The sequence below is a fragment of the Calonectris borealis genome, chromosome 10 (genome assembly GCF_964195595.1).
Source record: "Calonectris borealis chromosome 10, bCalBor7.hap1.2, whole genome shotgun sequence".
In the NCBI taxonomy this organism is placed as follows: domain Eukaryota; kingdom Metazoa; phylum Chordata; class Aves; order Procellariiformes; family Procellariidae; genus Calonectris; species Calonectris borealis.
In genome coordinates this window covers 20,883,843-20,911,746 of record NC_134321.1, presented here as the reverse complement: position 1 = coordinate 20,911,746, position 27,904 = coordinate 20,883,843, and the positions used below count along the sequence as shown (strand labels likewise).

Here is a 27,904-nt window from a genome sequence, read left to right as displayed (position 1 = left end):
TAGCTGCAAGACAAAATTTGAATCAGTAGGTCAAAAGTGATCTTACAATATTCTAACGTATGGTAGGAAAAAAGAACCTAGTCTGAGGCAGGGAGGAGAGCTTATAGAGCAGCAATGCAGCAATTCTGTATCTTTCTCAAGTAAAGTCTTGCTGCAGCGAATGACTCAACGAGTGAGACCTCTTTAAAAGTCTGAACTGCACTTGTGTGGGACTGTTCATAACAACCTTCAATGATGGGACTGCAGTCTCAAAGGGTTTTTGAAATCAGAATAGTAATTTTTAAGTTATGAAGATTTGATTGTCCAAAGGGATACCATTAAAAACTGAATGATCAGGGCAAGGGATCAGAGTGAGGGGAAAAAGCATCCAAATTACCCTGAGCTTAGAAGAATAGGATCAAAGCCTGGACCAGGACCCAAAGTTTACAGCAGACTCCAGTCTTTGCATTAGATCAAACCAAAATATGTGCTCCATATGCAGTCTGAATTATGAGATCTTTCTGCAACTCACACGCATCTCTATTAAAAGCAAATACTTGTTTCAAGGTATTTATTATGTACTAGCTTTGATAAACTATTAAGCACAGTAACTAGCTTCAGATGCTTATCTTAACACACTTGGCAGAGATCAAACCAGCTCAACATAAGTAAAAAAAAAAGTAAGAAAGAAAACCCAGTAGACAATACACATCATCTTCCATTTAAAAAACCCAAAAACCAACAACAAACAAAAAGCAAAACACCACCTCCCTACCTCTCTTCACTTATTCTCCTGTACTACTTGACTATCAACTGGTTTTGAAATTAGTCTACTACAAACAGGTTTATAGACCCTGAAAGCAAAGAGAGTATTATTTGTTTTCCTTCGCAACCCTGCAGGACCAGCATCTAGAGCAGAGCTAAGCTTTGGCTCATGTTTCTTTGATCCTGGAAAACCAGGTTCTGCCAAAACGTTCTAACAGCCCTGCAGGCTTAAGGCTAAAAAAGCCAGTGAGGCTCATACATATTCACCAGAGCTAGAGGACTATTTCTCTGGTAGCCTACAAGCAGACCTTCCACAGACGCTTTCATGGCCCGCACCTCTTGCAATGCACCCACCCACGCTGTGGACTTGCACAATAAGCACCAGCATCAATGTGTGATCAATTAATTAATGAGTATTGAATATTCAAAAGGAAAGGACAGCTAACTCTCTCACTGAGATTAAGAGAATTTTTATCATTAGCGGCAGCTACAGGTACACCTGTAGTCCTGCAAATCAAATATAACATTTTAAGCCCATAGGCAGGGACAGATCTACTAAAGCTGTTCACAGACGGACGATTTCTCTTTTCATACTCACTTCCCACTAATTTTGTTACTGCCATACCAGTAATTACTGTTTCTAAATGCCTTCCCTACTTTCTTCTTCAATTTTAATTATACTGTGTCAGCACCTAAAAACGTACAAACCATGCACAAGACAAAGAAGATGCATTTCCTACAGAGGCTATGGAGTTTCCAAAAGAAGGAATACAAGAGCAAGGCCCCGTTAGGCAGAAGACACCAGCTCTACTTTGCATAGCGAGTCCCAGATAGAGATAAAAATAAACATGAATTTTTGAAGGGCTAGGAGAGAGAGCCGTAAGGCAAAAGAGAACTGCAAAAGCCAGTAGAGGTAAAAGATTTTTCCCGACTCTTACCCTTACTCGCCATTCTCCCCAGACTCATCTCTCCCTAAAAAATGATGACAAAGAAAAGGCTTGCTTGTCACTCCCTCTAAGTAATACAAAAAAAAAAAAAGGCTCACAATCAGCTTTTAAAAGCTTTTTCTGCCATTTCCCCTCCAGCTTTTCTACCACATCTGTATTACCTCCCAGGGCAAACACGATAGCCCATTCCAATAACAACATACATCAAAACATTTACAAAGGTGGCAACTTCTCTTTGCAGATCACTTTCCTGAGGAGAAACACGGCAGTAAGTATCTCTCCCTGCATCCAGCACCTGCAAGCAGACCTTCAACAGTCTTCTCCATTGCTACTTGAGTAGGCTAGACTGTGCAGGTTCATGTTCTCTGCAACTGTTTATAAACCAATGCAAAATATCTACTTGTGAGAAGTTCCTTATTAGAAGTACATAAAATAATTTCTAAAAAGCATTCTGATGGATCAATAATGATTTGTCTTCAAAAGTAAGTAAAGGTCAGAGAACTAGAGTCATAAGTAAGATGAACTGTCGTGGTTCAACTTTCTCAGATATAGTTAAGTTCATAAAAGGCTTCTCAATCAGACCCAAACGTGCTTCCCATCTCCAGCAAACACAGTTTGACAAGCCAGGGGAGTCTATAACAGGGCCTTTTCAGGAGACCGTTTTCCCTCCGCCTGTTAAATAAGGTTGCCTTCCACTTCTCAACTATTAAGAATTCATTCCTCTTCTCGTGTGAGAGGGAATTACCTAATTCATCACAGTTAAGCCTTACTCTCATAATAGCACCTATAATTAGGGCATGTGTCTGTAACATTTCCTCAGAAAGTTAACCCTTCTCCTTCTAGACCTCAAAGTCTCTATTCATCCAAGGGAAAAGCCACTAAAGCTATGAAAAGAAAGAGCTGGAGGATGGATCCAAAAAGGAACTAAAGGCCCACTATGCTAAGCATACAACCTGAGCAATGTCTTACTTCATTTATGTATCTCTGGCCCCCACAGCAGTAGCCAAAGTCCTGGTTTAGGGACATTGACTCCCTATGGGCATAAATCAGGATACAACTAGAAACAGGATCCACCAAGAAAACACACAAGCGTGTACCTGGAGTTCCTTCTCAGATCTTAGAACTTCCTGTTAGGAGGTACTTCTTTTTACAAAGAACTTGTAAAATCTTCCACATCTGAGGGAATGCTCCTAAGATTAATTTATCATCTAAAAGGAGCAAGGCATCATTATTGCCTTCGCCCCCTCCTACGGTAGCCACCACAGCTTTGTGTAAGTGCTACTCTGAAAGATAAATGATATTCTTCTTATTTAAACAAGGCTAATACATAAAAGACAATGCAGAGAACTGTTGCAATGATGTTTACATGCCATCCACCTGATGGAGGGTATAATCCAACGTACCTATATTTTACAAACAGAAAGTATAACTGTTTCTTCTGCTGTCATCCATTTTACATTCTTTCATGTCTCACTAAGTAACTTTTTTACCCAAGAGATCTCTGAAGGACACCAGCAGATCACAAAGCAACATTTTATAAGCAAAGTAAAACTTACTTCTTTGCCCACCAGTGACATGCATTTAGTACTTAGATTGTTTATTATTTATTTTATAAAATATTCCAGAGGAAAGAGGGGTAAATATTTTGGTCTAATGGTAAGATAGCCATTTAACATAATTTTAAAATTCTGTTGTCATTGTAATTGGTTGGCTGCGTTACTTACGTGCCAACAGACGGACACATGAATTATTTAAGAGATTATATCAAAAATTGTCCTTAGTGGGAGACACTTTTTGACATCTAATGAAGAAAAAAAAAATATTGCTATAGAAAACACTTTAATTTTTTTTTTAAAAATCACCAGACATCATCTTGTAAAAATATAAAACACTTCCCTGCCTCAGTAGAAGTATACTATACAATGACTATTTAAAAGCTAACAGCCAGTTTCCCATCTTAGGTCTTACAACAGACAAGGAAAACTTAAGTACTTCTCAAAGCCTTTAGATAATTCAGAAAATGTTTTAGACCAGCATCATTTCTTGAAGGGCTTTAGCCGCTAAGATTTTAATACAGTATCAATTAAACTTTCTTCCAGAAGGCTTAATGATATGTAGCACCTAGCTCCTTTTGTCTGACTTCACAAACATACCAACACTACAAGCTCTAGAGATAAAGCTTTTGCTAGCGTATAAAAAGTGCATTTTTCCTGCAAGGTTTCAACACTGACACACATGGAAGTCCAAGGCTTTTGCTACAGAATTTTGCTCCACAATGTATCAAAGCAAACATGCAGGACCCAGTTCTAATCTCACTTAGCACACTGTAAATGCAATTCCATTAACATTCAACAGACTTGAGCTCAAAAAAGAATTTAGTATAAGTATTAATTATGCAAATTAAATAAGTATATGCTTTTAAATATATTTAACTTATGGAAATGACCCAAAATTCTAACTTCATCAGAATTATTGTTTAAGTACCACAGTTTAGTTTATTTCAATGCAGGATTAATCTGGGAGGGAATTGATGTAATTTGTTTCCAAAAACGCTTCCAGCCTCCTACCTGAGCCATGTTGTTGCTGTAGAGTAACATGCTGCAGGTACAGCCTACAGGGTAGGCAACATCTTCATTTTGGTCAAAATTTTCATTGAATTGAGACGAGGAAAAAAAAAGGAGAAGAGGAGCAAGAATAACATCTTTCCAGATAGTTCTTTGCTAATTTGGCATAAAACCTGAGAAAAAACAAGCTGGGACCTCTGCATTATTGATCAATACTTGCTGTATTGATCAATGAGTAGCTGTGATATAGGCAGCTGGATTTAAAATACTGGAACCTATTCAGTGTTGGTATTCCTTCTTTTGAGTCTTCTCTTTTGGGTTCTTTGTTGGTGACGACAATACGTATTCACCCCAAACAACAGATTCAATCTTCATTTAAACTGCTTCTATCATAATCAGTACTTAACTGTGGTTTGGGAGTTTTTCATCAAGCTACTGCTAGTTTTTCCTTTACCACTAACTTAGCACTCATCTTCTTCCCTTTAAAATGCATACAAAGGAAGAAACAATTATTACAGGATATGAAACATTGGGAATTAAGAACTCTCTATCAGACTCTTTCACTCTAGTTGTGCAAAATCCGTTCTGGAAAGTTTTTCCCCTTTCCACCTTCCTCCAGCTAATAGTCATCATAGCACCATCTTGGGGCACAGAGAGGAAGCTAGGCTTAGATGAAACGATGTCTGGAACGATCTCCTGAAGTAAGACCGTATCCCCGCTGGTGTTCCTAGTGAGAAAAGACGACAAACCTGCACTACAGGGTAGAAGACAACTAGCAAGGAGACAGTCCAATGGTTAAAGAACAACAGCTAATGATCCTCCACTCATAAAATGCCTCTCTCGGACTTGTCACGTCTTCGTGGGATACTCTAGGCATCACCCTGGAGCATATCACACCTACTTTTAAGTATCAATATCTATCAATATCTTTTAAGTATCAATATCTGTTCAATATCTTTATCAACGATCTGGATGAGGGGATCGGGTGCTCCCTCAGTAGGTTCGCAGACGACACCAAGCTGGGCGGGAGTGTTGATCTGCTTGAGGGTAGGAAGGCTCTGCAGAGGGACCTGGACAGGCTGGATCAATGGGCTGAGGCCAATGTATGAGGTTCAACAAGGCCAAGTGCCGGGTCCTGCACTTCGTCCACAACAACCCCAGGCAACGCTACAGGCTTGGGGAAGAGTGGCTGGAAAGCTGCCCAGAGGAAAAGGACCTGGGGGTGCTGGTTGACAGCCGGCTGAACATGAGCCGGCAGTGTGCCCAGGTGGCCAAGAAGGCCAATGGCATCCTGGTCTGTATCAGAAATAGTGTGGCCAGCAGGAGCAGGGAGGTGATCGTGCCCCTGTACTCGGCACTGGTGAGGCCGCACCTCGAATCCTGTGTTCAGTTCTGGGCCCCTCACGACAAGAAGGACATCGAGGTGCTGGAGCGTGTCCAGAGGAGGGCAACGAAGCTGGTGAAGGGCCTGGAGCACAAGTCTGATGGGGACCCGCTGAGGGAACTGGGGTTGTTTAGCCTGGAGAAGAGGAGGCTGAGGGGAGACCTCATCGCGCTCTACAACTACCTGAAGGGAGGTTGTAGCGAGGTGGGGGTTGGTCTCTTCTCCCAAGTAACCAGCGATAGGACAAGAGGAAATGGCCTCAATTTGCGCCAAGGGAGGTTTAGATTGGACATTAGGAAAAATTTCTTTACTGAAAGAGTGGTCGGGCCTTGGAACAGGCTGCCCAGGGAAGTGGTGGAGTCACCATCCCTGGAAGTATTTAAAAGATGTGTAGATGAGGCGCTTAGGGACATGGTGTAGTGGGCATGGTGGTGTTGGGTTGACGGTTGGACTGGATGATCTTAGAGGTCTTTTCCAACCTTCTTGATTCTATGATTCTATCTGATTCATACATTTGACCTGTAACCTCAATCCCAGCAAACTGAATCTTCTGGAGCACTGACAATGCTCTGGCAAAATGCTAGTAATAAGAATAAAGGAGAGAAGAAGAAAAGGGGCGGCGGAAGGGGGAAAGGAAAGGATTGAAAAGTTGCACACTCAACAGGAGGAGAAATAGGAAATTCAAGTCATAAACACCTATAGTGTTGAGAATTTTGCTAAAGGCAGTGGAAGTGGCTTTATTATCCAATGACCGGTATTATCCAGTCTCTAACCAGACCTGGGCAGAACAAAATCTATGACAAGAGAACAGAGACGCAATGATTGATCTCAAGAAATATGTGGTTGACGAAATAATCCGTGTTTTTGCCTTAAACACATTAATGGCCCTGAAAGAATTAGTATCAGCTAAAGCAAATATAAAAACAAAACAAAACAAAAAAAAACAACTTTAGTGACTCTAATTAGAAACCTTGCCTTCTAGAACACATTAATTCATACCATAACCTACCACACTGCCAACAAAAAATTATAATAGGAACACAAAAAAAACCCAGTTTAAAAATTTATTTTTAACTTACCGATGGGATGACTACTTTTATTTATCTCTTACTTTAATGAACCGGTTAACTAAAACAAAAATGCAAGCATATATACACAAACATCTGCTTTGGATGACTTCATTACTACCATCCTGTAATGGCTTTCTAAGGCTATGTCGCAAGTTATTGGCCTTTCTTGACATGACAACAACAATAGTTCCAGTAGGATTACATGAACATTTTGTTGCTGTGCTGACAAACTCTGTGCTACCATGATGCCACACTTGGTGGGTGGAAAGAAAATTTTTCCCTTCACACTCTTCCTGGTGATAGAGGCCAAATTTCAAAAATGAAATTTTTGAAAATTACCCTTCTGTTACTCCAGCATCATCATTCCTGAACTGTACGGTACTGTTACTGCCAGAATCTTTTCTCTTCCAAGTTTGACAGAAGCTTCCTTTCTGCGAGCAACATACATTTAACTACAGCAACTGTCACACAGCTGTAGTCCCAGTGAAGTTTGATCAGCTACGCTCAAGCCAAAATAATTTGACAGCAGGAAGAAATACCTCACTTGTTGGATGAAGATATGCTGTGCTGAACATTACAAAGCCCCTACATGATTTTCTACATAGATAGGAGTGATCTCTGTGGAAGAACGGCTTCTCATCCATGAATAAGATAACTGTCATTGCTGTAACCTATTTCATTTTTTTCAAATAGTGCCTCCCACTGAGAAACCAAGTACAGTGCTGTGATGTTTCTTCTCTTCCAAAAATCACGGAAAATGTAGTGAAGAAAAAAATACCTCACTTTACTCAGAGAGCTGGGGGGAACCAACCAAAAAAACACCCCAGTGCCCTAAAGCGTATCTGAACTCTTATTGAATTCTTATGAATGTCACAAGAATACCTTGGCTGCCATGTTACACAACTGCTAGGAAAATTAAATGGAAATGCTATGGGATTACTAGCACGGAACAACCAAGCCCCTAATATTTGAAGGAAAATATTAAAACATACTTCTAGGCTTAATAAAAATCACAGTGTTTTGAGGAAATAGTGCATTGATATAACAGCAGGAGTGAAGCGACACTGTTAGGGGAGGGTATTTTTGTGGATTTCACTCTTTGGTTCAGATTTGCTTATATATCGATTAGGCTTTCCTCCTGTCAGATTCCAGTCTGAGACAGATAGCTAGTTTGTAAGGGAACAATTTGCATTCAAACTACTTTCGTTCTGTTCTAATAGTAGTAGTGCAGACTTACTAAAATTAAGTATACTTATTTTTACCTTTTTCCATTACCTATTTTCTGTATCTCTACAAAGCACAGAGGCATCACTAACCAACACTGCCCTAGTGCCTATCTGCTAGGAAGCAGGCTGACTTCATTAAGGCATAAAAAGCCAAGCGAACCTCTAGCACTGCTGAAATAACAACAACTAAACTATGTTTTAAACCAGTCTTTCATTTGCTGTTAGCATAGAAGTGATCTGACCCAGAAATAAAAGGGAACAGACATTACTAACAATATTTTATCCTATTAGTGTGATTTTAATCATTTCCATTGTTTAGATCTAGCTGACAATACATATCAACTTACCTGGCTAGACTTCATCTGGGTAGGCTTACTAAAGATAATCCTTCAAAGAGCCACACGGCTCAAGACGATGATGGCATATAAAGCTTTTCATATCTGGGTAGCTAGTTAAAACGCATCCTAAATAAATTATATGATTGCCCACCAGGGTATTTGACCGATGAGATGAAGCAAATCTAACAGTCTGAGCCCAGTTCCCAAGGCAAAGTAACCTGCAGATTGGTTCTAATTTACACTTTAGCAGTAAATTACAAAATATGTACGTGACATGGACTATGCAAACTGAACACCTGCTTTCTTTAATGGAAACTTGCCCCATAGTAAATTGGATAGAGAACGGAGAAAAACAATTAGGTGATTTTGTGGCAAAGTGCAGGACCTCACCTTTGAGGAATCCCTATTATATAGAAAGATGAATTTACTTAAAACATCCTGCCCCCCAAAAAACAACATACCTTATATAGCTTATACTGTACAGACAGTAAATCTAAATTAAGGTCTTTTACTTACAAACCGTATAAAACATTAATTAACATATAAGCGCTTCAGCATTGTGCATACCTGAATTCTCCTTTACTTGCTTGTGTCTTTTATATGGAAAAGGAAGCAACACAAGACGATACCAGTGTAATTGTAGCAATATAACTGCATGGTAATCCAGCACCAAGTAAAACATAGCCATACTCTGTTTCACAAACAGTGTAATAGCACTATAACCTTTTTTGAAGCTTTTAACAGATTTCTTTCTGCAAAACAGAGGAAGACAGTAAGTAGTAAAAGTTAGCCCCTTTCAGTAAACTAACTTAGAAATAATGAATGGTTTCAATAATTAACAAGCTGTGTAATTCTAGTGAGCTCTACAGATTTTTACCTTTAAAAAAAAAAAAGGTGCAATTTGAAATTACATGGTCCTGCATAATGAAAGTTACGTATTTTTCTGGGGCATCTTCACAAGGAGCAAATGACAAGGGCCGTAAGCCCCTTCAGTTAAATGACAGTGGAAAGTACTGCTAGATCCTTTAGAGTATTTCTGATTCTAACGAGTTTGGCAATCGGTGTGCAATATTAAACACCTAAAACATCATCAGACTGAATTAAGAAGTTCAAGCCCAAGTTACAGAGAAGCATCTGTAGCCACTGACAAGCAAAGGAATACAGAACCTGAAAACACAAAAATGTCATGTGTCCACAAAAACACATCCCCCGTGTGTCAACAGGCAAAAGATCCAGTGTTTCTATATTAGGAATACTATGATGTCTGTTCCTACCTCTATAATAATTGAATCCAAATGAGTTCATAAAATAGGTGACCTTTGCCATTCACATGGACTATCATGACAATGTCTGGGAGAAAGAATGCCAGGCAATAAATGGCTGTAGCAGAGAAATCTTCAGAGCAGGTCAGTCACAGCGAAGGCATAGGGGGAAAGTGAACTTACAGTCTTTCAGTTTTCGTATTTTTCCCAGTGCCTGGGAAAAGCGGTTGCCTTCCTCTCCTCACAGATTACTAGATCATTGCATCCTCCATGCAAAGTAAAACTGGTGTTCCCTGTTTTCTCCAAGCCATGGAGTTTAAGGTTTACCTGAGCTAAATGACATTTCCTGCAGAGCTGATTCCAAGTGGTCCCTGGCCTCTCTATACCTGTGTGACAATTCAAATAAATGACTTCAAAAGTAGAATGAAACGGCATAGTAATGTAAGCCAAATCTCTCAGTAGTCAAAATCTCAGCTGCTAAACTGCTGTCAACATATAGTGATAACCATCTCAGCTGTTCACAGACACCAAGCAATTAGGCTGTCTGAAAAGATTTCGGTTTGAATTTTGCCATGGCGACTAAGGTATTGAACAACAAATGTGAGACAGGCCCTTCTGACTTCACTAACTTTTTAGTTTCAATGAGGCACGTTAAAAAGTTACGCTGTGCTTTTCACACATACACAGCCCCCCTCCTTCCAAATAAGCTTCTACCTGCTTAGAAGGTTTGCAGATGATCTGCAGAAGCAAGAGCTGAGACTGGTGCTCCAGCAGGCAGAGGAGGTGGTGAAGCATGAGACAGACCTGGAAGCTACTGCACAACCTGGAAAACTCCTCAGCAGGGCAAACCCATGTGTTGTCTCCAATTTATGCACAGGGAGCCACACGGCTGTAAATGTTTAGTAATGCCACAGAGAAAGTGGTATAGGACAGTACAAAAGTACTATGGAAACAAAGTTTTTTAGCTTTTATCCTTAAGGGTCTGACAGAAGCCTCCTTCAGAAGAACAGAGCCCACTCTCCCCAGCAATAATAACAAATTCCTGTTTGGGCTTCTGCTGAAGGTTATTTTGCCATAAAAAGCAGTGGGTTTGCTTTGTTGGTTTGGTTTTTTTAAGTCAATTATGCTATGCAAACAGTAAAGCAGAAAAGTTAAGTAGTTCTAAAGAAAAAGGAAGACTTTATTATACCGTCAACAAAAAGCCAATAGCATTCAACATTTTCACTTCATCTCAAGGTTCCTTGAGATCTACTTAAAAAAATAGGGCATAAGGGCTGAGGTTGACTTTACAGATCAGATATACCTTGAAGTATTATTAAACTCAGAAGAGTTCGCTCAACAAAAAGCCACTTTTCTAAATGAGCATAACTGTTCCACTGATGTAGGGTATCAGATCATATAGACAATGTAATAAAATTCAAAGGAAAAAGCCCTTAATGTTTCCACTTATTACATACTTATTGCTTTTTTATAAGACATTTGGAAACTACACATATCTGTGAAATTGCAGACCTACCTGCTAAGTATAGAGACACTCTACATTATCAAGGTAAAAGCAGAGACTATATACCGAAAGTTCCTACAGGAACTACCTGTTTTATGAGCACTCTTCATAGATTTATAATGCCTGATTTTTTTTTCCTGGGTTAAAACCTCTATGTTACATCTGTAGTACAGATGTGTAACACTTTCAGTTCTACAGGTGGAAACGAAAACTGATGTGGAATTGCTAGATGGACAAAATAGGTCCATAGTCATTTAGAGAAAAGACATATTCCTTTCTTTATAAAATAGATCAATTAATTTTTTAAAACTCTTCTCAAACTCACTTAACAGAAGTCAGAAAAGCTTTTAAACAACAACAACAAAAAAAACCTTCAACCCAAACAAAAGCAACAAAAAGACTAATTCACCAGGAAAGGTATTTCCAGACTAAGCATCAATGAAGTATGGTCAGGACACTTTTACTTTTGTCACACTCTGTGCTCTTTTTCAAAATGCGTAACTAGGTCTAATATTCGAGCATTCTCATGGGCACTTTGGAGAAACCGGTAAACTCTTAACTTGCCAAAATAAAATAAAAACAACCCAAACTCTAATTTGCCAAAATAAAATTAAAAAACCCAAACAACAAAGACTGAAAGAAAACACAGTCACAAACAAAATTATAACCTCTGGAATATGTAATATGAAGGAAAGTAATAGACTGATGACACTACGTAATTTAAGAAGCAATTAAAGCCTACATATTAAACTCTCTTTACCTCTTCATACTTCGGTATGCTTTGCAATTTCTATTCAAATCAACAATAATCGCATTTGAGATAAAGTTTCGCTACCTGAATTCTACAGCCAGGCATACGTATTTGGTTCCTGCGCTGTTGTGCGTTTGTGCGCCTGTTTCCGTATGTAAAAACCTGAATGAAACAAGATTGAAATATTTTCATGTAAATGAAGCTACTCACTAGGTAAAAATATTACTTCACATGGTAAAAAAACCCCAAAAGTCTTAATGTCTAAAGTACTGAAATGTCTAGAAACTTCAAAATGTTCATATAACTATAAAACTTTTCATAAAAGCTATCATTTTTGTCAGCTGCTTGCATTAGTCAAAGAAGGACACTTTCACCCTTGTCTGTCTCTTCATTAAAAAAAGTCTAAAGGAAAACCATTAAATAAGCACTTTCCAGCTGGGACTCTCCCAGTGACAACATAAAATATTCAGAGCAGCGAAGCTTACTCTGCTACATTGAGTCCGATGCAAAATGAAGTTAAAATAGCAGAAGGTGCTGGACGCCCTATGCAGGTGAGTGTTTGGATAGCTTACGCATACAAAAAAAATTACAGAAACATGTCACTGTAGGATAAAAGTGTGTCTCTGCACAGATACAAATGGGTTTACTTTCTCTGAAACAAATTGGCAAAATCTTGTTTGCTAGGCACCTAACAACTCTAGTCCGTAAGATCATACTAAACTATGGCTTTAGAATCTATTCATGAAGTTAAACCACTTGCAAAATAATTAATTTAGGATAACTGGGATTAATGCTGCTTTTATACACTTAAGTCATGCAGTCTGCAAATACTAAGGTAACGTCACTGTGATTCACTGCCAAGAACGGAGTTGTCACCTGCCCGCTGACACCGACCCGTTTAACACACGAGCACTTCATGTCACTCACCAGAGTGGCCGGCCCCAGTAGCCTCACTCTTGCTCCACCCATCCTTCACCCCAAACAAAGCCACGCATGTAACTGAATAATAGGTTATTTTAGATTTTTGTGCTACTTAAAATTCAGCTAAGTCAGCTCTGAGAGTAAGAGTGTTGTGGAGCACCTGTGGGCTCCCTGCCTCATTCATGACAGGATTTGTAGAAATAGGAACAGAGAATTCTATTTAGCAAGAAATTCTGAAAAACAGAAGACAGGTATCGCAGAACTTCCCACAAAAGAAGAAATCAAAATAACTTTTGAAAAATATGACAATCAAGACTTGATTTCTAAGAGTCAGCAGTAGTTCGTGGAGCTTCTGGACACACCTGGCTTTCTGCAAGCACTGAGCATGCCAGGGCAAAACCAGAGGAGCCAAGAGCCCAGACTTTGTGAGGTCCTGTTGTGAAACAGGGAGCCCTGGCCCTGTTCTAAAATCCCAGAAGGAAGGACCACAGGCCTCCTGGGTCTGTGGATCACAGCAATCGTCATAGAAGCTCTGTCTACAACTGCCAAGCCAAAGCTGAGCTAGCAGGAAACAAGCGGTTTCCAATGGTCTGCTTCATTAGAATTTCAAAAGGATTCATTTACACAAACACTTTGGGTTAACAATGAATTTAAATTTTTCAGCCAAAAATGGTTTTGTCACAAGTCTCCACCATTCCTGCCACCAAAATCATAAAAAGAATGAATTTGTTATGCAATTCTGGCCAGCTGGATTCTTTCTCTGCAGCTATTGCAGAATTCTTACATGACCTGGAGCCAATAAAATTTTTCACCCATGCTCGCTGATCACGTGCTGTGCATTTTCTGTATCCAACCTGAAACTGCCAGATATGCTGAACACTCACAGCTACAACTGCAAGTTAATGGGTGCTAGAGCCCGGAACAGAAAAAGTACTGTTAATACAAAAACTTTTAAACGGCCTGACAGTATTGCAAGTTAATGCTCTTGACAAAGGTGACACTGTTCAGTATTCTGAGTCATAAAAACAGTAGATTCTCTTTTTTAGTTACCTCGTGATTAAAAGATTAAGAGAAATGTACTATCACTGACCTACTGACATCTCAGCACAGAAGTACTCTGATTCTTTTGCTTTGATGTTGCACAAAGCCCACATGACAGAGCCACATCAAAATACGTTATTTCTAAAACAAAAATTACAAGCTCAGATTTCCCCACCCCAGATCCTCCTAGAGAAAGTGTAACGGCAAAGAAATTACTTCTGTAAGTATCCCTTGCTGATGCAGGAAATGAAGTAATTTCAGAAACAAAATAATTACTTTCATTAATACTATTGATAACATTTTTGCAGGAGTGATCAATGTAGGTATTGCTGTCAAGCTGTCACTAGTGACCGATCGCTTAACAGACTCGCAGCCATGGAAATAGCTCAGCTACTGATTCAGTCTCTAAAGACTGATTATTTTCTAAGTTCAGGGTAGCAGGGTGTTTCCATATTGTGCATTTTCTATAAATCAAGCTTCATGGAATGACCTCCAAACAGAGAATAAATGTGTTCTCACTGCTCCTCCTCAACCTCCTCTAATGCATCACCCAACCAGGAGTACAGGGAAACAAAGAGAGTGAATAATTATTTGAAGAAAAACATAATCCACCCTATCCCAAACTATTTACTTCAATCTCTAACAGTTTTTTCATTAGGGAGGGGATGTCAAGTGGAAGATAAATCATGATGACACATAACAGTTTGGTAGAACAAGGATTTTGAAAGATTAGGCTTGATTCTGGCTAGCATGAAGTTAGTATCAATGTAATTGCTAACCTTAACTGGAAGCTACTGTTGATACACAAAACTGTAATGCATTTCAAAAAAAAGATGCTGACTCTCTCTGTAGGGATTAAATGGATCTCCCACTTCAAGCAAATATAATTTTATTAAAGCATGAGTTAGACTAGCCTGTATACTTTCATCTTATACGTAATATTGACATTCCAATAAGACAACTCAAAGCAACAAAAAAAAAAAACCCAGAAATACAATTGCATTTAGTTATTTGTACTAACGAAGAAGAAAACTGATGTATGCTGTCCCTGAAACTCCACAAGGTAATTTGTTAGAGTATTACATTTAAAGGTTCGAGTAATGCTTCCTTTCAGGAAAATCTTCCCGTATAGAAAATTGGATTTTACAGAGATTTCTTGGTCTAATTTCCCTCTAATTTACATACAATAATGATGGTGGAACAACAGAGAACAAACTTACATATAACAGTAATAATCTGAAATGCATTAATGCAATGTCTAGAAGCTCTAGGTTCCAAATCTGACTGGGGATAATGAAAATAATATTTGATTCCTCCCTTCAAACAACTCAGTGTATTTTGATATAAATGCAGTTCTTTTGAAATGGCCAAGACTTAAAGACCATAGCAAGTGGCCATGGATTGTGCTAAGGAGTTTAGTAACCTGCTGCAACACCTGTTCTAGATTCTGTTCACAAACCAGAAGCTCCTCCCTGATACACCATCACAGCAATTTTGCAACAAAGGGGCTCCTATCCTTAAAAGACCTCTCAACTTTTCCTTCTTCCAAAACTAAGGTGCCCCAAAATACCAAGGAAAACAGTTATAAAAATGGAAATTTCTCTCTGAAAAGTATATTTACTGAAACTCTGAGAAATCAATTGTTCATGGACAGAAACCCACATTTCCTGCAACAAAACATCCTTTAGAGAATGTTTTGGCATTTGAGCAACAGCTGCAAACAGTGAAGATGTGATGGTTTAATTTCAGACTGCAAGATCTAGGGGGGAACTCTTAGTAATGTTATGAACTGGCTTTTTACACAGATTCTATTGTAAGTGCTTATTCCCCAGCAAATTGGGCTCCCTGCTTTCTTCCTCCCTGGCCCTGCTTTCTCAAAGCCTAGCAGTGCCCAGTATTGCCATAAGGAAGAAATAAAGAAGGGTGGTGGTACTCAAACAATTAGAATGTTTTTCCATGAAAGGAGTAACAATAGAACTATTTTTACTTTTAGTCATTTAATAAAACTTTGGTAATTAAAAAAAAAAAGCCACCAACACACCAAAAATCCCCAACCACCTTAAATAACTTTTTAGATGCATTAGGAACAGACATTCTTCCTCTGCTTACTTCATCCCAAATGTAAAAGTACAGATTTTGTCTCAGGAAAAGAATACTGTTTGGAATATTTCTTTTCGCCAACTCAGAATTTTAAACAATAAAATAATTTTTTTTTTTTTGATGGAAAATAAAACTAGCTTATGGGTTAAGACATTACATGAGAAATAGGACGGCTGCATTCATAGTCACATAATGCGTTGCTTATATTGTTGTAAATATCCTCAGTGCTGCAGTAGTCCTGGCCCACAACCCTCAGACACTATGTAATGACTATCTATCCTGCTCCACAAGATCTACCATAGATCACAAGGAATTTCTCAACTTACTGCATGACTCATTTTCTCTTTGTAGACAGGAGGGATTCCCCTACTTCTCAGAGCTATTGAGACAACATGTCATAATATTATGGTAGTACCATCATAAATACTAGTGTAAGTACCATAAAATACAACAAAGTGATAACATTCACTTACACTCTAGTATCTCCCAAAAGCATTCAGCTCTGTGTTGGAGAATTCCTTAAGGACGGGAATTAGTTTCAGTTTTCTGCAGAGCGCTACTGCAGGAAATTGCACCTAAATTACTGAAACACCTAGTCCACCTTCTGGAAAAAAAAAGCAAGGTTTTAGCTGGAGACATAATCACATCCCAGTATGGGACAGGCCTGACTTAAACGAAATCTAGGTATTCTAGTAAGTCAGAGTCCAGCCACATTACTCTTCTTATAAAAGCAATAGTTAGACTCCCATAAAACGTATTCTGCCCATTTTACACTGACAGAAGTCATTACAATCATTTGAGTGCCTCCTGCCAGCAGGACTGCCTGAAGCCATTACTCTTTGTATGGGTTTTAAAACATAAGTGTCCTCTCCATCTCTACAGATCTACTGAATAACTTACCATTATTTTGGAAGCTATTTAATTTGTCTTAGAAACTTGCCCTTATGAGGAAAAGCTGGTCATAAAGAGGTCCTTTGCCTAAATGAAGCAGTCATTGGAAAAAGTTAAACAAGCTTATACGCACATGAGTTTTATGTACATGTACTGCTGGCACAAACTACCCCAAAAACTTCTAGAATCCAATGGTGCTGAAAATAGTTGTGTCACTTCATACATTTTTTCACATTTCAGATTGATTCTTAAGATACTTCAGAAACTATAGTTTTATATTATGTAATAGTCTCTTTCTGAGACTTATAAAGTTTATATCTACAAAAAAGAAAATGAAAAAAAAAAGCTCATTTCTCATATTGTCTTTTTAATGTCTTTGGCTTTACAAACTTTAGTTTGTAGAAAGTACAGCGTGGAATAAAGCTTACTGAATATGTAGCCTTGCCGTGGTCAGGAATGTACAAGATTACGACAAGCAGTGCTAAATGATGCTTGCCAATACGTTTCCAGGGGATACAGCTCTGAACAAACTTGACTCAACCTTCAGTGTTTCTGTTGTAAAATAAGGTACTCCAAAGACAAAAGACAAACTTTAAAAGCAGCCAGGATAGTCACCTCTAAAAACGGCAACTCAGCATTCATTAGTGGCCTCCTTAAAAAAAGTGTCCTATAAATCCTTTTACCAGCTATGTGCCAAAAATCTTTTAATTCAACACCTAAGGGTACATGCTGTCAAAAAAGAAATACCAACAGCTTTATGAAGTGCAGTGTTAAAAGGTAATTCTCTGAGTATCTTGAAAAGCTTCAGAACAGTGAATAAACAACCTTATTTTACTGCTTGGAAATCCAAGGTACAATCCCTGAATTTGAATATATTATGGTCACTGGCTCCATAAGAAGATTATAAACAATTGGAATCCTTACAATCTATTTCAACTAACTAGTATTTGTTTAGCTTAAGATATAAAGGCAGCAAAGCAAAATCCACCAGGAGAGAAAGTATCTTTTATGAGAAGAAATTATACACTTTGAAATATAGAAGAGCATCAGGGTACAAGTATTTTTTCTTTTCAGCTACAGATCTGACATGCAATTATAATATCAGAGGGTTTTTTTCTCAAAAGGGAAAGCAATCAATACTTTTCCAACTAAATCAAAGCAAGATTCATAATACATCCTACGTTAGTGTTCAACTTCCCCGATAATAGAGGGGGGAAAAAAAAATCATTTCTGTAAATAATAGCTGAAAAGGTCAATTCGATGCTAGTTTCTGAACTACAATCAGAGCACTTGCAGCTCAGCACACCCACCAAAAAGGGTTAATAAAGACTCTAAAGTGCCAGCAGATAAATACTAAGCCATCCAGTCCTTTTTTTTAAGCCAGCATTATTAGTATCAAATACACAAAATGTATCTTGCACACAACAAATAGCAGTTTCTAATGTTGCTGCATTTCAAAAGAACAGGAAAGAAATTGTTTTGGATAATAGGCTAAGCTTTCACAGTTAAATCTAAGATTTATGGCAGAAGCATTAACTACTGTATAAAACTGGAGGAGGCTAAAAACAAAACCCAGCATATGCCAATTAATCTTGCATCATGACGACATGGTGCTAAAATCAGACTACTAAGATACAAGTGTAGGCAGAGAAATAATTTGTCTTCTGTTCAGAGGCTTTTTTCCTTGGGGGAGGGAGAAAGGAGGAAAGGAGATGCAGGGGCCCAAATAGAAAAAAAAAAAAATCTTCCCATGCCCTTTTTCATACAAGGTTGGAAGTATCCCACAAGCAATCTTCAAAATAAGTAAAATCTGCTAGTATGAGCTAAATTTAGTTGCATATGTTTTTCACAACATATGCAAGTACAACTTCCCCTTTTCTTCCTGAAGGCACACACTTTACTAAGTTATCCTGAACTCATTAATCCATATTCTCTGTAAAACTTCTAAGGAATATTGTATCATATGGAGAAAGAATCTATTTGTGATTGAAAGTCTTGAAACAACGTTCTCAAAACAAGAACGAAAACTTTCTACTCGCTCCCTGCCCCCCGTAACTTTCCCACTATGCTGAAAATCAGTAACTATCAGACAAAATATGCCTGTTATCTTAGCTATGGCTGAGAAAAAGCACAAGCACACACACAAAAACCCTATCTTTGGAGAATGATTTCTGTTGCAATTCTGCTTCGTATTTGAGATAATAAGTTCTTATTCTATCACGGAATAGAGATAATTAGTATTTACTATTAATACTTATTTTCTTCCTTCCAAGTATACGAAGCACATTCCCCCATAATTATTCCTTTCCACCCTACACCCTCTTTCCCAGGATGTTGTTAATCATCTTTTTTTAAATATGAAACCTGAATTCTATCTGCAAAATATTTCAACTGCATTCATTAACATTAGTTATTACTAAAATAAAATGAAACACTAACTCCTTCTCTCTTTGACTTCCATACATCCTTACCTCTTTGAAAGATGTGTGATTTCCTATACTCATCCCCTGTGTTAATGAAATAAAGCAAAAGTTTCACCTTCTAGAAACCCTTCAGCTACTGCTTCTCAATACAGCTACAACTGTCTCACTGTTTCAGTGCAGCAAGTACTACCTTCCCGTGGAAATGCTGACACAACTAAATGCAGTCAAGTACAATTCCTCCAAAAAAACCTCTTCAATGGACAGTGGAGGTTCAACTTTGCTAAAATATGAAGTCATAATGATGAGTAACAAATCCATTTAAAACAAAAGTGACTTTAAGAACTACTCAAAACGTAAGCAATAATTTCAGATTAATATTCCTACCACCATCACTGGTGGTAGGAAATAGTTTTACTATCTTTACACAATCATGTTTTTGCAAGATAATAATGTAAAAAAAGAAACAAATCCAAAGTAGCAGCAACTATTCCTTATATTGTCAAGTCTTGCTGGCTAGATTTGAGGAGTTCTTCAGCAAATGCAGAATAGAAAGTATATTTCATCAAGAACAATTTTAAGCAATACTCAACATAATACTCTTAATGGCATCATGCATGGAAATAGCATTTGAGAAGATGAGACTATAATCCTTACTGGTGCTCCAAAATGTTGCTTATAATGAAGATATTTCTGCTCTAAAGAGAATAAAAACATGCAAGTAATAAATAATAAAAACATACACAGCAATGAAGGTCCTTCAACATTTCCTATCCTACTTGCAGAGCAGCAGCTAAAACAGGAAAACACCTCACGATCCAATACTTCTATCCTATACCTGTAAATCTATGTTCAGAAAAAAAATCACTATTAGTACTATATTAAAGGACAATATTTAATAATATATAGCAGAGGTGAAATTTCTTTCCTACTACTGTTCGAGCTAGAGGAGTTATTTTGTTTCTAAACTCAGTGCAAATAGTAAAATAATTCTGCTATGTCTCATACACAGGTACAATACTACATATCATAGCTGATCATATCAAGGTTAGCATAAATCTCTGCATATCCCTTTAGGTCAACCTGCGTGCCTTCCTTTTTTCCTTTGCCTCAACTCACAGGAATATCTCGAGACCAGAAAAAGTAAAAAGAAGCATCAGGGCACATTCTTGTTTCTAGACTCGACCCAGTCTCTCAGCCTGTCAAGCAAAGCCAATACAATCTCACGTTTTATCCATAAACCCTTCCTCCTCCCCAAAAATCCTTCCCCCCCCCACCCCCCATTCTCTTCCATGCATTCACTAGAAGTGAAAATACTTGAGTAACAACTTCTGAAGAGGGTACTTCAAAATTCCACACTCAGATCAGTTTTTTCTTACTTCACATAAACGCTCTGTAGAATTAGATAATTACTTTAGCTGGGCCAGGCTATGTTTACTCCTCCCTCCACCCTGGTTCGAATCACACTGAGTCCTGAAGCACTGAGATGAGGAACTGTGTTAACATGCACAACGTACCAGGAGAGAGTGGGGAAAACAGATAATGCAGAAGCGGCAATGACGCTTTCCACTTCATCTGTTGCTCATACACTAATTTAAACAGAAGGAAATGAACAATGTCTTAATACCGACTTCTAATTGAAGTCTGTGCGAGTTCAGTGTTCAGTCTTATTCTCAAAATGTACAATTTACGGAAAACCACAACAATCAAATACTGTCTCTAAGACTCTTAGAGATACAAGCCCACATTAGTTACCTATAAGTGACCAGCAGGCACGTTAAACAGGGGGCCCCATTCCTACCAGTAATGCTAATTAAAAGTTGTAGATCTGAGCTAACAGGATCCTCAAAGCATCTCTCGTAAACATAATGTGTATAACCTGAAAGTTGAGATGAATTTTTCTTAACATAACCAACAAATACATTGCAAAGTCACTAAAAGGCAATAATTGGAATAGCCCTATTAGGAAATTTACTTTCAACTTTTCATTTCATTTTTAAGTAAAATTTTATCCACAGATAAGAAGCCACTTTTATTTTAACATTTTTTGGTCTCTGGTTCAAAAATATTTATAGGGCTCAGTCACTGGAATAGTGCAAGTATGAACAATTTTTTGAGGCCAATATTGGCTTCTTCACAAAAGTGATTTTAGGAATCGTGCTGTGGAAAAGAGCAGCCACTCGAAATAGAGTTTAAGAACAGCCATAAACATTTTGCTATGAATAAAAGAAAAAAAATGTGCGTGTGCGTGTGCATATATATACACACATACAAAATGTTTAGACCATACATACACAAATACCACTAACCAAAACTTCAGAAAAGAAAGTAAAAGCTTCAGCATTTCATTGCACTCCTATACCTCGTATCACATCTCCAGACTTAGGAAATGTCACATAAAAAAAAGACAGCATCTTTCTCTCACTGGAAAATTCACTTCCCAGTAACTATTCCCAGACTGGACAGAATTGCCTACCCAAAAGTCTCGGTGGCTAGGGCTAAAGACCCCTGGGCATGTTGGCACACAGTCTGTTCTTCTGTCCAAGTAAGAAGGAATCATCAGCTTTTCAGTACGGGAACTGGTACTTGGGTGTGGCCTCCCCCTTGTTGAAGAACAAGTTCACAAAGGCATTCCTCAACTGTAGAGTTCCCTAGCACCAAAAGCCTCAATAATCAAATCAGGCTTCCTTCAACCTTCGTATAGAAATTATTAACAAAGGAAATAACGTTTTGAGATTTCCCACTTTGGAAAGAGATTTCTTGCACACAATTTGGCACCTTCTCAGAAAGGATAAGTTTAAAAATAAATCAAAATATAAGAGGCCCCTCCCAATAGCCATTCATCTGCATATTTTATGAAACCATTTCCAAAAAACTTTTCTTAACTTCCTATTCTAGCTGGGGAAGTCACACCTAAGTTAGTCCTCTGCTGAACAAAAGAAAACTCAATACAGCACTAAGATAACAATTGCAATTGCTTTCAGATAACTCCTAGGGAGAAAAATAAAGTTTTTCATTATTCCAAAAAAGATCAGAAAATTTTGAGGAGGAATACAAAGAATAGCCGTTTCTGCTATTATTTGTTTTCATTGAAACATGGAGTTTTTAAGATGATGTGATTTGTAGACCAATTAGGACAAGTTAAAATGGCAAACGTTACAGGACAGTGAACACAGAACATTAATTTTGAATAATGCTGACCATAAACATCCAGCCGTATGTTTTCTTAATACATACTATTCCTAATAAATACTTTCATTACGAAATAGTAACATTGTTAACTAGGAGTAAATACAAGCCACACACATTTGAGAAAGATTTTGACAGAATAGATAATTTTTACCATTCTTAAAGTGACACTCCAGTGAGGTGAAAACCAAAGGAACCATAAAATTCAAATCCCCCTTAGTTGGGCATCAGAATATTAATCTTTTTCAGAGAAAGGAATGAAAGATTATGTAAAGCAAAGACACACTGCCCAAGTCTGATTTGCATCAAAAGTACCTTATAAAAGCTCCCTTCTTCCCTCAGAAGAATGTAGATGACAAAGACCACTGGTTTTTATTTATATAAAATTGTAATAATAGATAACAACTTAAAAACAGCTATAAATTCACTTACTAGATACATGACCTAGGACTGTTTATTAAGTATTTTTATTTCCCTCCTCCCTCAAGGTTCTTGGCGATTTATTTCTGATAATCTTTTTAGGAGGAACACGACACTAACAGAAACAGGTGTTAACTTATATGGTGAACGTATGGCAAGACTTAATTTAGCCTGAAAGATCCCACATGCAACCTTTATTATTACTAAGGAAGATACACCCTGTCAGACTCCGAAGTTATATGGACACATGAAAATATTTTTTGCCTAACAGGAGTGATGTATCTCAAATATATGGAAGGTATTTATTCCTTGAACACTGCTTTCCGAGTTAATAATTGCTGCCTTTGCCTGTTTTTCTTCTGTTCTGAATCTGATACAGGTTGACATTATATACATTTAAATAGCTCTGAGATTGTTTGCAATTCCCATTTGTGTCCACAGCAAACCCAGAACACTCATTTTTGTTGTTGTTTCGTTGGTTGAGATTTTTTTAAACTGTTATCTTCCACCCTACCCAAACACTGAAGGTCTCTCTTAGGTCTCTCCTTTGGAAAGTACTGAAAATTCCAAATGGACGAAAAAACCTATAAATATAAAATGTTTCAGAATTGCTGCTTCAGAGAATTCCAAAGGACAAGAGGAATCCACAAACAGAAATGTAATTTTTTTTTTACATTTTTACGTATTTAAAAAGAAAAGTAGCACATGTTATTTCTATAGGTTGAACTCCTAGCATTGAACTATCTAAAAAACATAGTATATCGGAAGTTGAGTCCTCCATGTTTCAAGCATTTGTCTTCTCACTCTGGAATATCCTCCACGGGTTAAGGTCAAGCAAACAACCTGAGAAACCATTGTCTGCCAGGATTTGCTACAAGAATATTTTGTGAACTATTTCAGGTATTACAAAAGCATCAGGAACAAAAGGCCACTAGGCAGTTTTCACATTACTGTTTAGACTTAAAAGCTGCCAGGAATGCAAAGATATTAAACAGAATTAATTACAGTAAATCTCAGACAATCCTGTTAACATTAAGGGTACGTTTCCAAACAGTTACCACATTTTCTTCAAATCTGTAAATATGTCTTTAATATTTGAGCACAAAATAAGAAATTTGCTATTTGTTAACATTTCACCAATCATTGCCTTTGTCAACCACGCCAAACTGAAATCCTTAAGAATAACTCAAAATATCGGCGACACGTTTGCTATCTTGTTCCTTCTTTGTTACTTTTTCTTCATAAGTTCCTTTGCTTTAGACTAAGCACACGATCAGGATTATGCTTAATTTAACAAGATCTCTGAAAATAGATTTTTCACTTTGTCCTAAAGCATAACATGCAAAGGCAAAAGGCCAAGTCACAGTCACATGAGAGATTTTAAATGTGAAAGTAGTAAATGTAAGGGTAACTTGAAATAAATAGTTTACTTTGGGTTGTTAAGCTGTCTAATTAATTTTTGTTTGACATTATTAGTATATTGTAGCAAGCAGTGATTTAAGCAGCTGCTTAAACACAGATCATACAAATACATGAGCATAGGCTAATGGAAAGAATGACATATTTATTTAGATTAAACATTCCTGAATAAATTAAATAAAAAATGCTCAGATCACAAGCAGAACTGTGTGGCTTTCTGAAATAAGCAGCAGAAAAAACTTGCCTTGCTAGTTCGCATGAGGGAGAGCATCAAATGAAATGTGGTGAATCCAACAAAGATTTTGAAGTTGTTATAAGCTCTTACAGACCTCATTTGAAAAGAACAGACTTACATTAAAAATAATTCCTCGGCTTGCTTTTCTTTGAAAAGGTGTATAAGCGTTTTTCATTACTCAGACTAATTTTCATAACCAAAATGCATTGCAGCTTGCTTTGATGCTGTGTAATGTTTCTTGGTTCTGTTAAGTGGTACATAATTATACTCTTCTCCTTTCCCCAACAGATATCAGAAACACTTCATCTTTTGACAGTTTCAAACAATTAGACTTCAAAAATATGCAGTTGAGGCATATAGTTTAAAAGTTATGTGAAGTTGCTAAGCTTTTAGATGACAGAAGGGGTCTAAGTGTTATTCAGTGCTTAAATCCCAAGCTCTGAAGATCTGGAAACAATCCATTTAAATCTAAGATTATATCAGCACTCACTCCTCTGACCTTTCAATGCACACAACAAAGGGACTACAGCAGGAGAGACTCAGCATTACGAACTTACTCAAAAAAACTTCATGTGGATATGCTGTCTCATTATTGAGACATTATTAGCTCATTTAGAGTTTTGAAAATAGAACAATAAAAGTAATTATTGGATGCAATAGCACTTCACAAAACTGCAAGGAACATTCTAGATACCAGTGGCTAAAATTCAGAGTATGCCTGAGATCTTCCTATTATGCCCATGCAAAGACACTACAAGAAGGAACATGATGACCATAGTTGTTGAGACCAGTCTTTTCACACCAGGGAAAGAGATGGATACTCTTCATTGGGGAGTATTACCTTCTATTTCACTTAAATCCCTCCATTAAGACCGTGTAAGCTCAAGGGGCCACACACCAAGTGTGAAGTGAGGTTCGCTTACCTGAAAAAGACAACAGGCTGGAAGGAACCTCGGAGTCCTTTCCCACTTGGGCAGAATATAGCTGACTTAAAAAGTGTGCCTGCCGATGTGCCTCCAGTCCCATTTTCAGTCCTTCACACAGCCTCCACAGACCGCCCACCCCAGTGCTTCAGCTCTTCAAGTGCAGTTCAAGTCTCCCCCCACTGCTACCCCATTTAAATCTTCGTTGCAAACTCATCTGATGATGACTTTTTGTGCTATGCTTCTTGGATCACAGGGAACAACTGATCACCATCCTCTTTTCAGAAACCTTGTATTTAAAGAATCATGTTGCCACCTGATAGTTTTCTCTTCCAATTCCTTCAGGGTTTTTTTTTTTCCCTACAGATCACCTTCCCCAAACATTTTATTCTTCCCTTATTCACTATACTCTCCACAATTTGTCCTTTGCTTTCCCTTCTCTTCTGCTTTTTTAAAGGGCAGTGCCCAAAATTAGAAGCTAGCTAAGTGGGCCTTCACGAGCTCCGAGGGTGAGCTCAGAGCTGGTACATATTACAAAGGGTAACTCCAAACATCCCAGATGAAAAATTTCATAAGACACCATGCTGTCATGTTCATAGTCACTATAATCCTATACCCTACCCAAACCCTAATTCCCTCTCTGCCTACTAACCTACTAACTAAATGATCTCTTATTTTAGGTTTGTCCTTTCGATTTTAATTTTTATTAGTAATTCATACATTTCCTTTTTGATTTGTTCTTCAATGTTTTTGATTAATTTCACCTATTTGTAAACATCAATTTTAGTTCTGGTACTGTCCTGCAAAATGCTTGCATCCCCATCTATCCTGGATGCACTAAAGCTTTTACATGTTCTTCTACTCTAGCATCAACCTGTTAATAAAAAAAATTACGCAGAAGTATCAGAACATAATCTTGAGCGATCCATTCCGACTAGACAGTGAATAACTGATAACTCTGAATAGTCTTCTAAACTGGCTGATCCCTTGAAAATGCTTAATTGTTTTGCAGTCATTTCACCCAGATCAGATTTTTCTTATGAAAACATCATATTAGACCACGTCAAATGCCCTACTGAAGCCACATTTGTGTGTTTCCCCTCTTCTGGTATTCCAGCTAGCCTTTCAAAGCCATAAAGTAAGTGGGTTCTCAGTAAAACCTGTCAGCTATTTAGTGAAACCTGTCCTCTATGTACTGTCAAATTCATTTTTTAAAAATCCTGTTCTGACATCTTTTGAAATATCCAGTTAGGCCCTCTTTACCCTCCCACAAAGAAAAGCAATATTGCTTCCCACCCACACACACCATCCAATTCTCTGGGAATTTTTCCTTCTAACAAATTATGTCAAATGGCAGTAAATCATACAATACTTCAAAAAATTCCCTAAATAGCAAAGAAAGTATTTTCATTGGGCCTAACCAAGTTGAATTCATCTAAATTACCTAAATATTTTCTAGCATGTTCTTATCTTCACGCATGCACTACTATTTTGAAATTACATAAAGCATCTGATCACAGATACTCTCCTCTGGATAGGCTAAGAAAAAAAAAAGAAAAGATACTACATGCTTCAGCTTTCTGCAAATCATCTGTTCTTTTCTCTCACTCACTAGGAGAAAGAGACACCTCCTTCTTTATAGGCCTAAAGATAGCAATCATTCTGGTTTGACCAGACAGTGGTCATGGAGAAAAGTCCCAATTACCATCTCCATCCATTTTAGTTGGAGAACAGTTTTCTGAAGTCAGTTAACAGCTTGTAGAGAACCAAAACTGTTGAACCTAATTTTGAAGCAAATTACTATTTAACTCAGAACAACATACTGTCAGTTAAGTGTCTCTAATATGTTAACTTTGCCTTTTGGCAAACATTAAGAAGTTAATATGTTAACTTTGCCTTTTGGCAAACATTAAGAAGTCTAAATTTACACGACGTTGACTATATGAAATTCCAGTTTCTTCTTTTGGCAAGCTGAGACACACACACACACGATTTCTTTTGTTGAAGATACGATCATGCAGTAATTCCCCATTAGGCTCTACAGCAAGAGGTCCCCAGCAACCTGTGTGAAAAACACACACTTACTTAGGTTTTTCTAAAAGTATCTTGAACTTATAAAACGAAGACAGAAATTTCATGATTAACACAAGCTATCGATGGCCAACAGCAACAGAGAATTTATTTTTCTTGACCTGCTTACAAGCTGAAAATACAAGGACCTAAGTATGCAAATTAATAAAGTTAGTACTGTCAAAGTTCAGGAAGGTTTGTAATTATTTAGAGTGATGGGTCAGAACAATTCATCACCTTTCTTCATCTGCTCATATCTCTATTCTCTATTAAAAAAACCCCAAAACTTAAAATAGCGCAGATGGTATTTACAGACCTTTTAACACCACAGACCTTATTCTTTACTCAGACAAACTGCCCAATAGGCAGAAATTTCAGGAAAGAGCACCACTGCAACACAGTTAATTCATTTATAAAAGCACCTACAAGTGGATCTGTCAAGATGCTATAGATCCACCAGCTAAACTTTCCCAGCAGTGGGATAT

The 27,904-nt window shown here is 37.6% G+C and overlaps 1 protein-coding gene across 1 annotated transcript in view; it reads right to left on the bottom strand.

The window, feature by feature from the left end:
- The window catches only part of ATP2B2 (ATPase plasma membrane Ca2+ transporting 2), a 436,864-nt gene that overhangs the window by 342,760 nt on the left and 66,200 nt on the right, over nt 1-27,904 (bottom strand). The window contains exon 2 of the mRNA XM_075159342.1: nt 11,875-11,952. The gene's annotated coding sequence lies outside the window, so the exon portion shown is untranslated. The remainder of the gene's footprint in view (nt 1-11,874; nt 11,953-27,904) is intronic.